Here is a 17,464-nt window from a genome sequence, read left to right as displayed (position 1 = left end):
CATTTTGTATGTGCAGTTTTTGACGTACAACCCCTTATACAACTATCCTACCGGGCAGTTTTAATCAGATAGTTATATAATTAAGGAGACAAACACATTATTAGAGTTGATGGTGACGGTCCAATTTTTATTTTAGATATTACAAACAAGTATAATTACAGAAAACTAGTTCAAAATTATATAATATGAAGCGTAATAAATACTTCCAAAACAAATTTAACTTAGATAAATTATTTACACTTATAACTAAATTGAAAAACATGGTTGGGCTATATTTTCGTTTAATGAAGCCAATTTAAGGAAATGTAAGTGAATTTCCTGCAATAAATTCGCCCTTTCTATCTGCTTCAACTCGATGTGCACGTGGCCGAGGACTATGACCTTTGAACTCAAACATCAGCAGTGAGACCATAACCTTGATACAGGGGTTTATCGACTTTTATGATTGATGCCTAGATTTTGTTTTGTTAAAAAAAAAAAAATTATTGATATCTATGGTATATATAATCTAAACAAATCGAACAGATTTTCTAATCTGAGTTTTCTTGGGAGGTGCCCATTTTGGGGTCCCTTATTCACCAAAAAAATGGGTTTAATAAATTAGTCTGTCTCTCTCTCTCTCTCTCTCTCTCTCTCGCTGTCATGTTTGTGGTGGGAGTAATGTAAGTCAAAACGGGAGAAATCGCCAACTTTGATATTAAGACGCTCTGAGCGGGGCTTGTAAGTGAAGTTCGGGCCAAAAGTTAGCCACATTACTGAATCGTTTTATCAGTTTTAGGAAATCCTAGATAACTTTTAATTGCTCCAATGCTTGATTATCTTCATCTTCAATTGATCAATGATCGATCTATCTCATGTGCAGTATAAAGTAAAGAAAAAAAATATGCTGCAAAAATTCCGAATCAGAAAGAAATCTGTGAAAATAGATGAAAGTTAACTAATCGCCTATTAATCGCCGAAACAACAACAAGCAGAACCTTGCACTTAAATTGACAAACGCTATAATTATGTTATTCTACTAATTAGCAACCTAATAGAAGCCACTTGGTGGCTGCGGTGCCGCGGGCCATGGGTCCCGTCCCGCCGTTCAAATCTAATCTAATTAGCAACCTAGTATTGATAAGACTCTTTGGAATATTAGTAGTTTTAAGACGAAATAAAAATTAAAAAAGAATACGAATATTTATCGGTAGGTTGGTATATGTAGACTAAGTACCGTTAGAATTCAAGGTATTTCGGCACTAAATGAATTTAACTTCAGAATGTTTCCTCTTTGTAAGTTGTTAATACAAGAAGGTCAGTCAGTTTTTTTTAAAAGAAGCTTTTAAGTTTGCTGATCTTTATAGCACTCATAGAACAACGATTTAATTTTTTGTTTGAATAACAAGGCTTTGTAAAATTTGTTCAACTTAACGGTGGCTACTAACAAAATAAAAACTTAATCATTGGAAACAATTATTTGGTCAATTATGAGTTGAGAACAAAATAAATAATAAATAAACACTTTTAAGTTGGACTTTTTCTCTTTTCATTCGGTTCGATTGTCTACAAAGAACAGCAAACTTGTCAGATTTTTGTAATCTGCATTCTGCCGACAGTAAAAAATCGAAAGGCATTGATAGTTTATGATGCTACGGTTCCTACGGTAACAAATAGAATAGATAAAAAATGACTCAAATATAGCTCTCTATTCTTAACTCTAGACTACAATTGTTGTGGCAAAATAAAATATCGTATATATAAGAAAGAAATCTCTATATTTCCCCACCAGAAATTTTTTGCTTTACAAAACACAAAAATTAGCTTTAAAACTAAAAATGTTACATTGAAACTTATTTATTTTATTAAAAAAATTGAGCCCAAATTAATATCTGTAGCATCCTTTCATCTAATATCTATTTTATTATCCGTTCTGGTCCGTATCTTGAACCTAAATATTGCGGAAGCTCAAATTCGATAAATGTACTCGTATAATTAATCATAGAGATCCTATAAAGAAAAGTATAATAAAGAAAAGTAAACATTTTAGGTCAACGGCGCCTAGTAGTAAAGTACCCTGAATTTCACATTCAAGAAACGAAATATTATCCCTTACAAAGTTTAATCTAATTAACAACTCCAATTTATATTTTAATGCCTCGTTTCTCCTCTTTGTCAAATACAGTTGGATTGCACATCCAACATATACTCTGGAATACTAAGTTTTACAAAATTAAGTAGACGAATGCGAATACGGAAAGGATTCCTCAATTAAGTGTCCGAGTAAATCTTCTTGGTACTTAATTTTTAATAAGCGTAATGCTACAAAATAAAGCAGCAATTATATCAATCACTACATCGATTTACAAAAACCTGTAGTAAAAAAAACAGAAAACTGTTCCCCTAAATTTTAAGTTATTTTCTTAAAATAAAATTTCTGAAAAAACAAACAGTCTAATTTTCCAGTTTGCAATGATACTGTAAAAGATGGTTTAAACAAATTTTCTTCTTATTAAAACTAATTTTTAATGTTATTATGACAAGACGATGGTTATGTGCTGCTTATTAATTTCAAGAATTCAGCGAAAAATAATAGTTAAAAACGACTTTAGCGGAGGAAATGGCAAAAAATCTCAAAACAACTCATGTAATTTACAAGAACTGAGAGGTTGGAAGAGAAAAAGATGCGACTAAAGGAATGCCAGCCAATCATTTTGATTAACATTTCAGGTTTTATAAAGTTTCAATGGAATTTCTGAAATACATCTTATTCATTTTTTTATAGGAAATACTGGGAATTTGGAAAACCAGTTTTTGTAAATCCCACATCATTATTTATAAAAGGGATTACGTCAAAAATATTTATTGTTTAGCAAAGATCAAATTTAGAGATTAATAAAGTGAATCATCGTAAAGATTTGATTTGACCAGTAATACGCAAACAAATCAAATCGAGCAGTTAATGCTCCTTCTACAATGTAGATTAGATAAAAGCTGACTGCGAAAGCGAAGTGCATTGCGTAATAGAAGGTTCAATTAACCATCTTGACCTTAGATTTTATTTCCTGTCTTAGTAAGTAAAATGTAGATTAAGTACTTTTGTTGAACTATTCGTGCCCAACTTGATCAGTGGTGTGCCTGAAAGCCAGGATGAAAGAAGGCTGGTATGGAACATTCATAGGACTTTCAGTAGCGGCTGACAAATTGCTCTGTTTTCTCCCTTGAAATTTAACCATCTATATTTCCATTTTATGCAAATAAATAAATATTTGAAGCTGAATAAATATCATAAACACGGAAGACAATTTTGAATATTACATAAGTCTTTTTTTGCCCTAATAAAAGTGTTGAAGGATCTAAACTAATACAAAAAAAAAAGTTGAAGGATAAAAAATTATCCTGTTTCTTGTTTATTTTATAAGATAATGACACTTCACATAAAATAAAACAAAAATGCGTTGTTTTAGTTGTATAAAAAAACATACCTTCTAAGTCGAATGTTGGCGCAGGTATACAAACTACAATTATGCAGAACCCTGTTCAAAAAATGTTCCTTTATAAATCGACGGGTATTACGCAGCAATTATTAGAACCATTTTGAAATAATAAACAAATAATAAGCCTCAGTTGTTGAATAATTTTGATTGAACAAAGAAAGTGATTCCAATTTAGGCAAAATCAAGTCAGACTAGACTTTAGTTACAAAAAAAACTTGTCTATAACAACACTTCAAAAAAAAAAGCAATGACGATAATAACCAGCGCACAATGAAGCTTTCACTGACTGGATCTACTCACATGAACACCTCCTTGTAGCTATTCGCTACACTTTTCACCCAATCACAAACAAGATAGTGAAAAAGATCCAAGTTCGCTTGTTAACACTTTAGAAAGCGAAACATTTTTGAAATTTGTTTTGTCCCTTAAATTGCTGTTTAAATTGGTTTTTCCTTTGATTGGCATTTTTAATAAACGTTTAGGTAACCCAAATTTCCCTTACTAAGTAATCGAAAAGGCTTTGGAGGAAAAGTTAAATGGCGGTTGGCTAAAAACCTAAGATTCATAAAGATCCCTTGATTGGCGATATAAGCTGTAAGTATAGAAGAGGAAGTAAGGGCGACCAATCCTTAAATGCATCCTGCTCATAAAACTTAGCCAAGAGGCATTTTCACTACCGATATTCGTGAGATGCACATCCTTTTAGGGATAATTATATTGTGATAACTGCAGTGAGAGAAATTGAAATGGAGCGTCCTTTCACATCTGATTTTAATTCGTATTTAACTCAGTAAACAAGAAATAAGTTCTTGTGGAAGTTGCTGGTAAATGAGATTTCTCGGAAAACACTTAGGAGGAACTAAGCTTTCACAAAAGGCCCTAGATCAACTGGCTCGGCTCAATAAAGTACGATTGGAATGGTTGCCGGGCCATGAGGGGATTAAGGGGAATGAAATAACTGATCAGTTGGCCAGGAATGGAGCTAATACTCCTTTTATAGGCCCGGAACCAGTCCTGGGGATCACCAAGGGTGTGCAGTTCGTTAGGCTCTCAGAGACTGGATCTGGAGAGAACATGAAAAGAACTGGGTGATGCTTCCTGGGGTCAAACACAGCAAGAGAGTAATGCCCTTGTTGTGCGAAAAAGAACCAAAGTGACTCTGGGCTTGGGCAGAAATCAGATCATTCTGATTACAGGCTTACTCACAGGGCACGGAAGGTGGGGTGCACAAGATGGGAACTTATTAGCTCGGAATCGTTGTGCAGATTGTGCCAGGAAGAGGAAGAAACGGCCTCTCACCTGTTATTCGATTGCGTTGCAATCGAGAGACTGCGCTACGATATCTTGAGTACTTTGAGACCAAAGGAGATTGTAGCACAGAAGGAACTGGTAGGGAAAGCCCTCAACCTTCTTAGAAGGGGAGGTTTCATCTACTAGACTTAAGGGAAGGCACAATAAGCATCTGGTGGCTGCGGTGCCGTGGGGCATGGGTCCCGTCCTGCCGTTCAAAATCTAAAATCTAAAAGCTTCCACAACTTATATCTGAAAAGGAAGTAAAACTCAGCGACGAGGGGAGAAAAATAATAAAATAACGCAGCGAAACGAACAAAAAAAACAATAGTCGACCAGCAGTGTAAACTTGCGAGACGTGCCTTTCTTTCGGTTTGTACGAGACGTCGGTCTGCTGCCGATTTACACTCACTAGCTATCCCTTACTTCCTTACACAACACACACACGAAATTACCTTGTGAAGAAATATCTTACTTAAAAAAAAATGTTAATATTTGTATAGCCGTGTCACGGACACTTTTTATACACGGTCACAGCACTCTCTGGCGTATTGGGAAACATGACGGACAAAAATCAAGGAAAGTATTTCCAGAATAAAAGACCATGACTGTTCTCTGCTGGAGCTGACGTGATGGAAAGTGATTTAGCTGGTAGGTCATGAAAGCAAAAAAAATGGTACTAAATATACCTACAACACATTTTCTGAAGGGTTTTATCAAAGCGGCAAATTCTAACTTTTTATTTGCTTACATTATTCCATTCAGTTCTTTTAATTAATTAAGCTCATCGAGTATTTGCAGAAGCGCTCTCCAAATCCTTCATGTCATTTTGTAGGCAGTCTTTTTTTTAAAGTATTTTATGATATTTAAAAAAAACTGATACGGCCCCAAACTTCTCTAAAAACTGTTAAATTTAAATAAGGATCCCAATGGTACATTTATTGTAAACAGTTCATTCAACTGAAGGAAATACAAAAAGCACAAATACATCCTTTTTCTAATGTTTATAAACAATATAAATTCATAAGAAACAGTCAGCAATTTTTAATTTTATGCAATGCCATTTAAATTAAAAAAATATTTGGTCTATTTTTTTTAAGATTGCTGTTCTATTTTAGTAACTCTCATATTGTATAGTATTTTATAATCAGAAAATACGGCATGTGGATGCTTCATTCCACTCAAAATGTGATTTAATTCAACGAAATGGACAACTAGACCGATCGGCCAATTTGCAATTTTATCCCTAACATCAGCAGTCATTCGATTTGCAGTATCTGTATCTATTCTAAGACTAACACTGATAATAATATTAACTATTTGATTTCACTTCTTATTTATTAAATTTCGTTAGGTAATACAGTTTTTATTCTTTTGTGTTTTCTTTGTTCTGTTTACACCGTTAAACAATGTAAAATCAAGAAAATCAAAAAACAAAACATTTAGAATCAAGTATGAAATAATAATATACTTTTGCATCAACATTTGGACATGACAAAGCTATCCGCAAGATGGGTGCCGCGATTGCTCACGCTTGACCAAAAACGAAATCGTGTGAAGTGTTGCAAGGACGGTTTGCAGCTGTTCCAGAAGAATCCGCAGGACTTTAAGCGTCGTTTCGTCACTGTGGATGAAACATGGATACATCACTACACTCCTGAGACCAAAGAACAATCTAAACAATGGGTTACCAAGGGGGAATCTGCGCCAAAAAAAGGCGAAGACCGTTCCTTCGGCCGGAAAGATTATGGCGACTGTCTTTTGGGATTCGCAAGGAATAATCCTAATCGACTATCTGGAAAAGGGTAAAACTATTACAGGTGCATATTATTCATCGTTATTGGACCGTTTGAAAACCGAGCTGCAAGAAAAACGCCCACGATTGGCCCACAAAAAAGTCCTTTTCCATCACGACAACGCACCAGCTCACACCTCAGCAGTTGTGGTCGCAAAATTAATGGAAATAGGGTTCCAACTCGTTTCACATCCCCCCTATTCTCCAGACTTGGCTCCCTCGGACTACTATTTGTTCCCCAATATGAAGAAATGGCTGGCGGGAAAAAGATTTTATTCAAACGAGGAGGTGATTGCAGAAACGAATGGCTATTTTTCAGACTTGGACAAATCCTATTATTCGGAAGGGATCAACAAACTAGAGCAGCGTTGGACGAAGTGTATAAGCCTAAAAGGAGACTATGTTGAAAAATAAAAAAGGTTTACCCCAAAAAATTAAGTAGTTTTTATTTTTGCACGGACTTTTCAAACGACCCTCGTATAATTCTAAAGAACTGTACTCGCATAAATGGAAAATCAGAGAATCACGAAGATATCCTTGTTAAAGTTTCTACGTCCCTATCAGATTGAAACTTAGCTGATAAGCTTGTTCTAGGACTGTTCTCTTCTAGGATGTAACTTACAAATCAAGAACAGCTATCACAGTTTTTACAATGGAATGATGTGCAACAGAAGTAGTTCCACTAGCAACAAATTCATAGATTAATATAAATGGATTTTTGGTCATTATTCCCAGAAGTACCCACCCGTGAGGTTACCACAGATTTAAATAACTATAAAAATGGTAACCTGTTTTAGATTGAGTAAATAAAAAAACATTACTTTACTGTAGAATTAAGTGGGATATTAACGTTATTAGCGGATTCAAAGGCCGTAACGCAATAAATGGTGTAATCACACGACAAATTGGCCTATATCTGTTTGTTACATTGTTTGATTGCATGTATATATGTATGCAAAAACAATGAACACTGTTGACTTCACTACTGGCTGATCACAAACAAAAGTCAGGTACCTGGGTCTGTCGTAATAATCTATGGTCAAGGGTAATTAATGGAAAAATTCAAAGGCGAACAATGTTATAAAGGAGGTCATCCTTCTTTCTTTTTTTTAATTTTTTGTACATTTCGATACTGTTTTTACGTACATATCTTTGATCAATAATTTTATTGTTTAAAATTTATTGATTTTTCAATTTTATAGCCCAGGAAATGATAATAAACCTTGTAATAATTAAAAAAGATATGTTTTTCTTTTTAAATTACGAAATAGATAGATTAATAGCTCCTCTCTGAAATTCGCGGGGTTACTTCAGCTGTTTTTGGCTTTAAGGAGAAAAGGACGATTTCGTTTTAGAGTTTTGACAACGGGATCTTTAGATCGGTGCAGAATTTGGATTTTTTTTTTTTTTTGAAGCTGGAATTCTAAGTAACTAGTCTGAAAGCCCAAATGGAAGCAGGCAATGTAGACCTACTTTCAATCGTAAGTGAGATCTGAAGCAACTAGCTCCTATGTCTCCATAGTTGGCGGAAAAGTCTTCTTTTTCCTGCTTACTAGTTTGCAAGATTTGTTTTCATTCTCCAATTCCTCGCAAAGTATTCAAGCGAACGGAGAACAGTTGAGACTGAGAATATTTCTGAAAAGATTACGTTCTAGTAGAAACTTAATGTCAGATACCTGTGTTGAAGAATTGTAAGGATGTTTTAGATTGAAATCATATCAGAACTTGTTAAAAAACAAAACTTTATTCATATTCACCTTCATTTTGCTTTCAAATTACAGCGAAAAAAAAAACGAAAAAGACACATTTTTGATATCAAATTTTAGGCTGTCAAAACTGTCAGTTCAAGTAGGACAGAAATTTGGACGTTTTCTAGCAATCCTAATTACGTAATGCCAGAATTGTCTGATCTCCCCACTCTCCTACATCTCACAGGAAGTACTGCAATCGTGTCGAATTACTAAAAATTATGATTTTACCGGAAATACATGTTTGGAGCCACCTGGGGCGTGGGAAAAAAGTTTTCTTTACAAGATTTTCTGGAAATATTCTTTACACTTATATAATATCATTACTTTATTCGAACATTTTGATTTCAGAAAAAATAGATTTATGTGATTCTTAAAGAGCTGGGGAGCTCATACAGCTTTCTGAAGGGCTTTTTTATTCCTAAAGTCTCCCTCAATGCAAGCATCAATTGGCGAAGAAGTTTAATATTTAAAACGTTTCAAAGAAAGGAAAGTAATAATGCTTACAGTGTTTTGGTGGAAACTTAAAACTGTTAAATAACGCTATTACAGCATAATTTAATTAAGATATTTCATTTCAGGACATTTAGAGTTTTCCAGAAGTAAGGTTATATATAAAACTTACAAAGTAACCAGAAGGTGAATTCTTTCTGTTTACCTGAAAATAGAAATAAATTAATGCAATAAATTCGCTTACGTAAATTTTTTTTTAAAAAATAATTACAATAGATAAATAACCAAACCAGCAACAAACAGTTTCTGATTATTTTAAAATAGTACATACATACAAAAATTACTGCTACAAAGCTGCAATTATAGTCAATTGCAGAGGTAAATGGGCGCTACAATTGCACATATTCTCCAACAGATTCCGCCCAAAACACAAGAGATACAGCCATTCGAAATTTGAAACTAATGCAAAACACTAAAAATTTTATCACCTTATATCTCCTACAAAATTTCTGCTACAAAGCTGTAATTATGGTCAATTGTAGAGGTAAATGGGTGCTACAATTGCCCATATTCCCCAAGAGATTCCGCCAAAAACACAGGAGATACAGCCGTTCGAAATTTGAACCTAATGCAAAACACCAAAATTTTATCGCCTTATATCTCCTACAAAATTACTCCTACAAATCTGCAATTATGATCAATTGTAGAAGTAAATGGGTACTACAATTGCACATTTTCTCCAACAGATTCCGCCAAAAACAAAGGAGATACAGCCATTCGAAATTTGAACCTAATGCAAAAAACCCAAAATTTATCGCTTTATATCTCCTACAAAATTTCTGCTACAAAGCTGCAATTATGGTCAATTGTAGAGGTAAATGGGTGCTACAATTGCCCATATTCTCCAACAGATTCCGCCAAAAACACAGGAGATACAGCCATTCGAAATTTGAACCTAATGCAAAACACCCTAACTTTATCGCCTTATATCTCCTACAAAATTTCTGCTACAAAGCTGCAATTATGGTCAATTGTAGAGGTAAATGGGTGCTACAATTGCCCATATTCTCCAACAGATTCCGCCAAAAACACAGGAGATACAGCCATTCGAAATTTGAACCTAATGCAAAACACCCAAACTTTATCACCTTATATCTCCTACATAATTACTCCTATAAAGCTGCAATTATGGTCAATTGTAGAGGGAAATGGGTGCTACAATTGCCCATATTCTCCAAGAGATTCCGCCAAAAACACAGGAGATACAGCCATTCGAAATTTGAACCTAATGCAAAACACCCAAACTTTATCTCCTACAAAATTACTCCTACAAAGCTGCAATTATGGTCAATTGTAGAGGGAAATGGGTGCTACAATTGCCCATATTCTCCAACAGATTCCGCCAAAAACACAGGAGATACAGCCATTCGAAATTTGAACCTAATGCAAAACACCCTAACTTTATCGCCTTATATCTGCTACAAAATTACTCCTACAAATCTGCAATTATGGTCAATTGTAGAGGGAAATGGGTGCTTCAATTGCCCATATTCTCCAAGAAATTCTGCCAAAAACACAGGAGATACAGCCATTCGAAATTTGAACCTAATGCAAAACACCCTAACTTTATCGCCTTATATCTGCTACAAAATTACTCCTACAAATCTGCAATTATGGTCAATTGTAGAGGGAAATGGGTGCTACAATTGCCCATATTCTCCAAGAAATTCTGCCAAAAACACAGGAGATACAGCCATTCGAAATTTGAACCTAATGCAAAACACCATAACTTTATCGCCTTATATCTGCTACAAAATTACTCCTACAAATCTGCAATTATGGTCAATTGTAGAGGGAAATGGGTGCTACAATTGCCCATATTCTCCAAGAAATTCTGCCAAAAACACAGGAGATACAGCCATTCGAAATTTGAACCTAATGCAAAACACCCTAACTTTATCGCCTTATATCTGCTACAAAATTACTCCTACAAAGCTGCAATTATGGTCAATTGTAGAGGTAAATGGGTACTACAATTGCACATATTCTCCAAGAGATTCTACCAAAAACACAGGAGATACAGCCATTCGAAATTTGAACCTAATGCAAAACACCCTAACTTTATCGCCTTATATCTGCTACAAAATTACTCCTACAAATCTGCAATTGTAGAGGGAAATGGGTGCTACAATTGGCCATATTCTCCAAGAAATTCTGCCAAAAACACAGGAGATACAGCCATTCGAAATTTGAACCTAATGCAAAACACCCTAACTTTATCGCCTTATATCTGCTACAAAATTACTCCTACAAATCTGCAATTATGGTCAATTGTAGAGGGAAATGGGTGCTTCAATTGCCCATATTCTCCAAGAAATTCTGCCAAAAACACAGGAGATACAGCCATTCGAAATTTGAACCTAATGCAAAACACCCTAACTTTATCGCCTTATATCTGCTACAAAATTACTCCTACAAATCTGCAATTATGGTCAATTGTAGAGGGAAATGGGTGCTACAATTGCCCATATTCTCCAAGAAATTCTGCCAAAAACACAGGAGATACAGCCATTCGAAATTTGAACCTAATGCAAAACACCCTAACTTTATCGCCTTATATCTGCTACAAAATTACTCCTACAAATCTGCAATTATGGTCAATTGTAGAGGGAAATGGGTGCTACAATTGCCCATATTCTCCAAGAAATTCTGCCAAAAACACAGGAGATACAGCCATTCGAAATTTGAACCTAATGCAAAACACCCTAACTTTATCGCCTTATATCTGCTACAAAATTACTGCTACAAAGCTGCAATTATGGTCAATTGTAGAGGTAAATGGGTGCTACAATTGCCCATATTCTCCAAGAGATTCCGCCAAAAACACAGGAGATACAGCCATTCGAAATTTGAACCTAATGCAAAACACCCAAACTTTATCTCCTACAAAATTACTGCTACAAAGCTGCAATTATGGTCAATTGTAGAGGTAAATGGGTGCTACAATTGCCCATATTCTCCAAGAGATTCCGCCAAAAACACAGGAGATACAGCCATTCGAAATTTGAACCTAATGCAAAACACCCTAACTTTATCTCCTACAAAATTACTCCTACAAAGCTGCAATTATGGTCAATTGTAGAGGGAAATGGGTGCTACAATTGCCCATATTCTCCAACAGATTCCGCCAAAAACACAGGAGATACAGCCATTCGAAATTTGAACCTAATGCAAAACACCCAAACTTTATCTCCTACAAAATTACTCCTACAAAGCTGCAATTATGGTCAATTGTAGAGGGAAATGGGTGCTACAATTGCCCATATTCTCCAACAGATTCCGCCAAAAACACAGGAGATACAGCCATTCGAAATTTGAACCTAATGCAAAACACCCAAACTTTATCTCCTACAAAATTACTCCTACAAAGCTGCAATTATGGTCAATTGTAGAGGGAAATAGGTGCTACAATTGGCCATATTCTCCAAGAAATTCTGCCAAAAACACAGGAGATACAGCCATTCGAAATTTGAACCTAATGCAAAACACCCAAACTTTATCTCCTACAAAATTACTCCTACAAAGCTGCAATTATGGTCAATTGTAGAGGGAAATGGGTGCTACAATTGCCCATATTCTCCAACAGATTCCGCCAAAAACACAGGAGATACAGCCATTCGAAATTTGAACCTAATGCAAAACACCCTAACTTTATCGCCTTATATCTGCTACAAAATTACTCCTACAAATCTGCAATTATGGTCAATTGTAGAGGGAAATGGGTGCTACAATTGCCCATATTCTCCAAGAAATTCTGCCAAAAACACAGGAGATACAGCCATTCGAAATTTGAACCTAATGCAAAACACCCTAACTTTATCGCCTTATATCTGCTACAAAATTACTGCTACAAAGCTGCAATTATGGTCAATTGTAGAGGTAAATGGGTGCTACAATTGCCCATATTCTCCAAGAGATTCCGCCAAAAACACAGGAGATACAGCCATTCGAAATTTGAACCTAATGCAAAACACCCAAACTTTATCTCCTACAAAATTACTGCTACAAAGCTGCAATTATGGTCAATTGTAGAGGTAAATGGGTGCTACAATTGCCCATATTCTCCAAGAGATTCCGCCAAAAACACAGGAGATACAGCCATTCGAAATTTGAACCTAATGCAAAACACCCTAACTTTATCTCCTACAAAATTACTCCTACAAAGCTGCAATTATGGTCAATTGTAGAGGGAAATGGGTGCTACAATTGCCCATATTCTCCAACAGATTCCGCCAAAAACACAGGAGATACAGCCATTCGAAATTTGAACCTAATGCAAAACACCCAAACTTTATCTCCTACAAAATTACTCCTACAAAGCTGCAATTATGGTCAATTGTAGAGGGAAATGGGTGCTACAATTGCCCATATTCTCCAAGAAATTCTGCCAAAAACACAGGAGATACAGCCATTCGAAATTTGAACCTAATGCAAAACACCCAAACTTTATCTCCTACAAAATTACTCCTACAAAGCTGCAATTATGGTCAATTGTAGAGGGAAATGGGTGCTACAATTGCCCATATTCTCCAAGAAATTCTGCCAAAAACACAGGAGATACAGCCATTCGAAATTTGAACCTAATGCAAAACACCCAAACTTTATCTCCTACAAAATTACTCCTACAAAGCTGCAATTATGGTCAATTGTAGAGGGAAATGGGTGCTACAATTGCCCATATTCTCCAACAGATTCCGCCAAAAACACAGGAGATACAGCCATTCGAAATTTGAACCTAATGCAAAACACCCAAACTTTATCTCCTACAAAATTACTCCTACAAAGCTGCAATTATGGTCAATTGTAGAGGGAAATAGGTGCTACAATTGGCCATATTCTCCAAGAAATTCTGCCAAAAACACAGGAGATACAGCCATTCGAAATTTGAACCTAATGCAAAACACCCAAACTTTATCTCCTACAAAATTACTCCTACAAAGCTGCAATTATGGTCAATTGTAGAGGGAAATGGGTGCTACAATTGCCCATATTCTCCAACAGATTCCGCCAAAAACACAGGAGATACAGCCATTCGAAATTTGAACCTAATGCAAAACACCCTAACTTTATCGCCTTATATCTGCTACAAAATTACTCCTACAAATCTGCAATTATGGTCAATTGTAGAGGTAAATGGGTGCTACAATTGCACATATTCTCCCACAGGATCCGCCAAAAACACAGGAGATACAGCCATTCGAAATTTGAACCTAATGCAAAACACCCTAACTTTATCGCCTTATATCTGCTACAAAATTACTCCTACAAAGCTGCAATTATGGTCAATTGTAGAGGGAAATGGGTGCTACAATTGCCCATATTCTCCAACAGATTCCGCCAAAAACACAGGAGATACAGCCATTCGAAATTTGAACCTAATGCAAAACACCCAAACTTTATCTCCTACAAAATTACTCCTACAAAGCTGCAATTATGGTCAATTGTAGAGGGAAATGGGTGCTACAATTGGCCATATTCTCCAAGAAATTCTGCCAAAAACACAGGAGATACAGCCATTCGAAATTTGAACCTAATGCAAAACACCCAAACTTTATCTCCTACAAAATTACTCCTACAAAGCTGCAATTATGGTCAATTGTAGAGGGAAATGGGTGCTACAATTGCCCATATTCTCCAACAGATTCCGCCAAAAACACAGGAGATACAGCCATTCGAAATTTGAACCTAATGCAAAACACCCAAACTTTATCTCCTACAAAATTACTCCTACAAAGCTGCAATTATGGTCAATTGTAGAGGGAAATGGGTGCTACAATTGGCCATATTCTCCAAGAAATTCTGCCAAAAACACAGGAGATACAGCCATTCGAAATTTGAACCTAATGCAAAACACCCTAACTTTATCGCCTTATATCTGCTACAAAATTACTCCTACAAATCTGCAATTATGGTCAATTGTAGAGGGAAATGGGTGCTACAATTGCCCATATTCTCCAAGAAATTCTGCCAAAAACACAGGAGATACAGCCATTCGAAATTTGAACCTAATGCAAAACATCCTAACTTTATCGCCTTATATCTGCTACAAAATTACTCCTACAAATCTGCAATTATGGTCAATTGTAGAGGGAAATGGGTGCTAAAATTGCCCATATTCTCCAAGAAATTCTGCCAAAAACACAGGAGATACAGCCATTCGAAATTTGAACCTAATGCAAAACACCCTAACTTTATCGCCTTATATCTGCTACAAAATTACTCCTACAAATCTGCAATTATGGTCAATTGTAGAGGGAAATGGGTGCTACAATTGCCCATATTCTCCAAGAAATTCTGCCAAAAACACAGGAGATACAGCCATTCGAAATTTGAACCTAATGCAAAACACCCTAACTTTATCGCCTTATATCTGCTACAAAATTACTGCTACAAAGCTGCAATTATGGTCAATTGTAGAGGTAAATGGGTGCTACAATTGCCCATATTCTCCAAGAGATTCCGCCAAAAACACAGGAGATACAGCCATTCGAAATTTGAACCTAATGCAAAACACCCAAACTTTATCTCCTACAAAATTACTCCTACAAAGCTGCAATTATGGTCAATTGTAGAGGGAAATGGGTGCTACAATTGCCCATATTCTCCAACAGATTCCGCCAAAAACACAGGAGATACAGCCATTCGAAATTTGAACCTAATGCAAAACACCCTAACTTTATCGCCTTATATCTGCTACAAAATTACTCCTACAAATCTGCAATTATGGTCAATTGTAGAGGGAAATGGGTGCTACAATTGCCCATATTCTCCAAGAAATTCTGCCAAAAACACAGGAGATACAGCCATTCGAAATTTGAACCTAATGCAAAACACCCTAACTTTATCGCCTTATATCTGCTACAAAATTACTCCTACAAATCTGCAATTATGGTCAATTGTAGAGGTAAATGGGTGCTATAATTGCACATATTCTCCCACAGGATCCGCCAAAAACACAGGAGATACAGCCATTCGAAATTTGAACCTAATGCAAAACACCCTAACTTTATCGCCTTATATCTGCTACAAAATTACTCCTACAAAGCTGCAATTATGGTCATTTGTAGAGGTAAATGGGTACTACAATTGCACATATTCTCCCACAGGATCCGCCAAAAACACAGGAGATACAGCCGTTCGAAATTTTTTACCTAATGCAAAACTCCTAATACATACCTACAAGAAAAAAGAGCTGTTTAAATGTTGGAAACAATAGTTTAGAAAAAATATTTCTCAAACACTCAAAAATGTAGAAACAAAACAAGACAGGAAGTGTCTAAATATAATGTTCAAATTACTGAAAAAGAAAGCTTAAAAATCATCCACGTTGCCTACTCTGATACTCGCTTCACCATTATGAAGGAGATCGCATTATCTTAATGGAACATTACCTCATTATCTAACATTAGCTAGCTGATTGAAAATAAAGATATTCATTCTGTTGATTACGAGGGAAGGGATTAGCTATGAGGTTAGCATACTGGACTCCCACGCGGAGGTCCCGGGTTCGAATCCAGCAGCTGACCCTTAGATTTTCTCTTCCTAGGAGCTTCTTACAGCTCACTGTCCGGTGATGGACAGTGTTGTCTGTAACGAGAGAACACTGTCCGGAGGCCGGCAGTGCACTGGAAAAAGCTCCGGGCGCTAATGACCTCAGCCGTTGATGCGCAAAAAAAAAAAAAAAAAAAAAAAATCGTGATTAGACTGAAAGGAAAAGTTTATGTAAAAACTAACAGCGTTTTCAGTCAACTGATAATTTAAAATGCATTCTCTCCGTATAGTGCTCTTTCATAACAGACAACACTGACCATAACAGGACAATGAATTGTAAGAAGCTGCTAGAATGAGAGAATATCTATGAACCAACAGCTGGATTCGAACTTACTGCTAGACCTTTGATTTTCTCTGAGTAATACAGTTCGAAGATAAAACGTTTTAAGAAATTAAGAGGAAGGATGAAGGATTTTAGTGAAATGTGCAGTTTAATGATTGGATTAAAGATGGTAATGATTTAAAATGTTTCAAAACTCAAGAGTTTGAGAAAAATGAATAAGTTAGAGCCACACGTTCGAGCACGTAGTCCGGCAAAGTTTTTGAAATAAGCTGCCTATAAAATTAATTGCCAAGTTGGAAACATATTTTGTAGGACAAACAAAGAGATAATTTCTATGCAATCTGCTCATTAGAAATTTTCCCAAAAAGGAAACAGGAAATACAGAAGTTCTGAGAATAGTAGCCAGTTAGCGATGTCTTTTTATACTAATTTTTCAACTGTCATGTCAAAAATTCAGGAAATTCATGGAGGCATTTCCGTGTATTTGAGCTGTTGTTTCCATCAGAAACTTTTCAAAACGAAAAACCAACAAAAATTGCCTTTGATAAACGGTAAAATAGTTTTGAGTGTGTCACGAGAAATAAACTGTCATTGTAATTATAAACAATTTCATCTGTTGGGAAGAAAAAAAAAGTTATTTTTAACTGACATGCAACTACTAACGATAACTAGGTGAGAAGTAGGTCAACTCCGGGACCGGTTTACTCTGAATATGTTAGCAGGTGAACCTGTACGGAAGTCTAGCACTTTACGAAGTCTGAGCGCACATCGACTTGTTTTTATTTTTATTTTTCCGAATAGTCATTAG

At 35.8% G+C, this 17,464-nt stretch overlaps 1 protein-coding gene across 2 annotated transcripts in view; it reads right to left on the bottom strand.

Annotated features, from left to right (window-relative positions):
* Positions 1–17,464, bottom strand: part of LOC141451286 (progestin and adipoQ receptor family member 3) — a 68,583-nt gene that overhangs the window by 12,274 nt on the left and 38,845 nt on the right. The window lies entirely within an intron of this gene.

Source organism: Rhodnius prolixus, unplaced genomic scaffold (genome assembly GCF_049639745.1).
Source record: "Rhodnius prolixus isolate KJV_2025 unplaced genomic scaffold, Rpr scaffold_8, whole genome shotgun sequence".
NCBI lineage: Eukaryota > Metazoa > Arthropoda > Insecta > Hemiptera > Reduviidae > Rhodnius > Rhodnius prolixus.
This window is presented reverse-complemented; position numbering and strand designations above follow the sequence as displayed.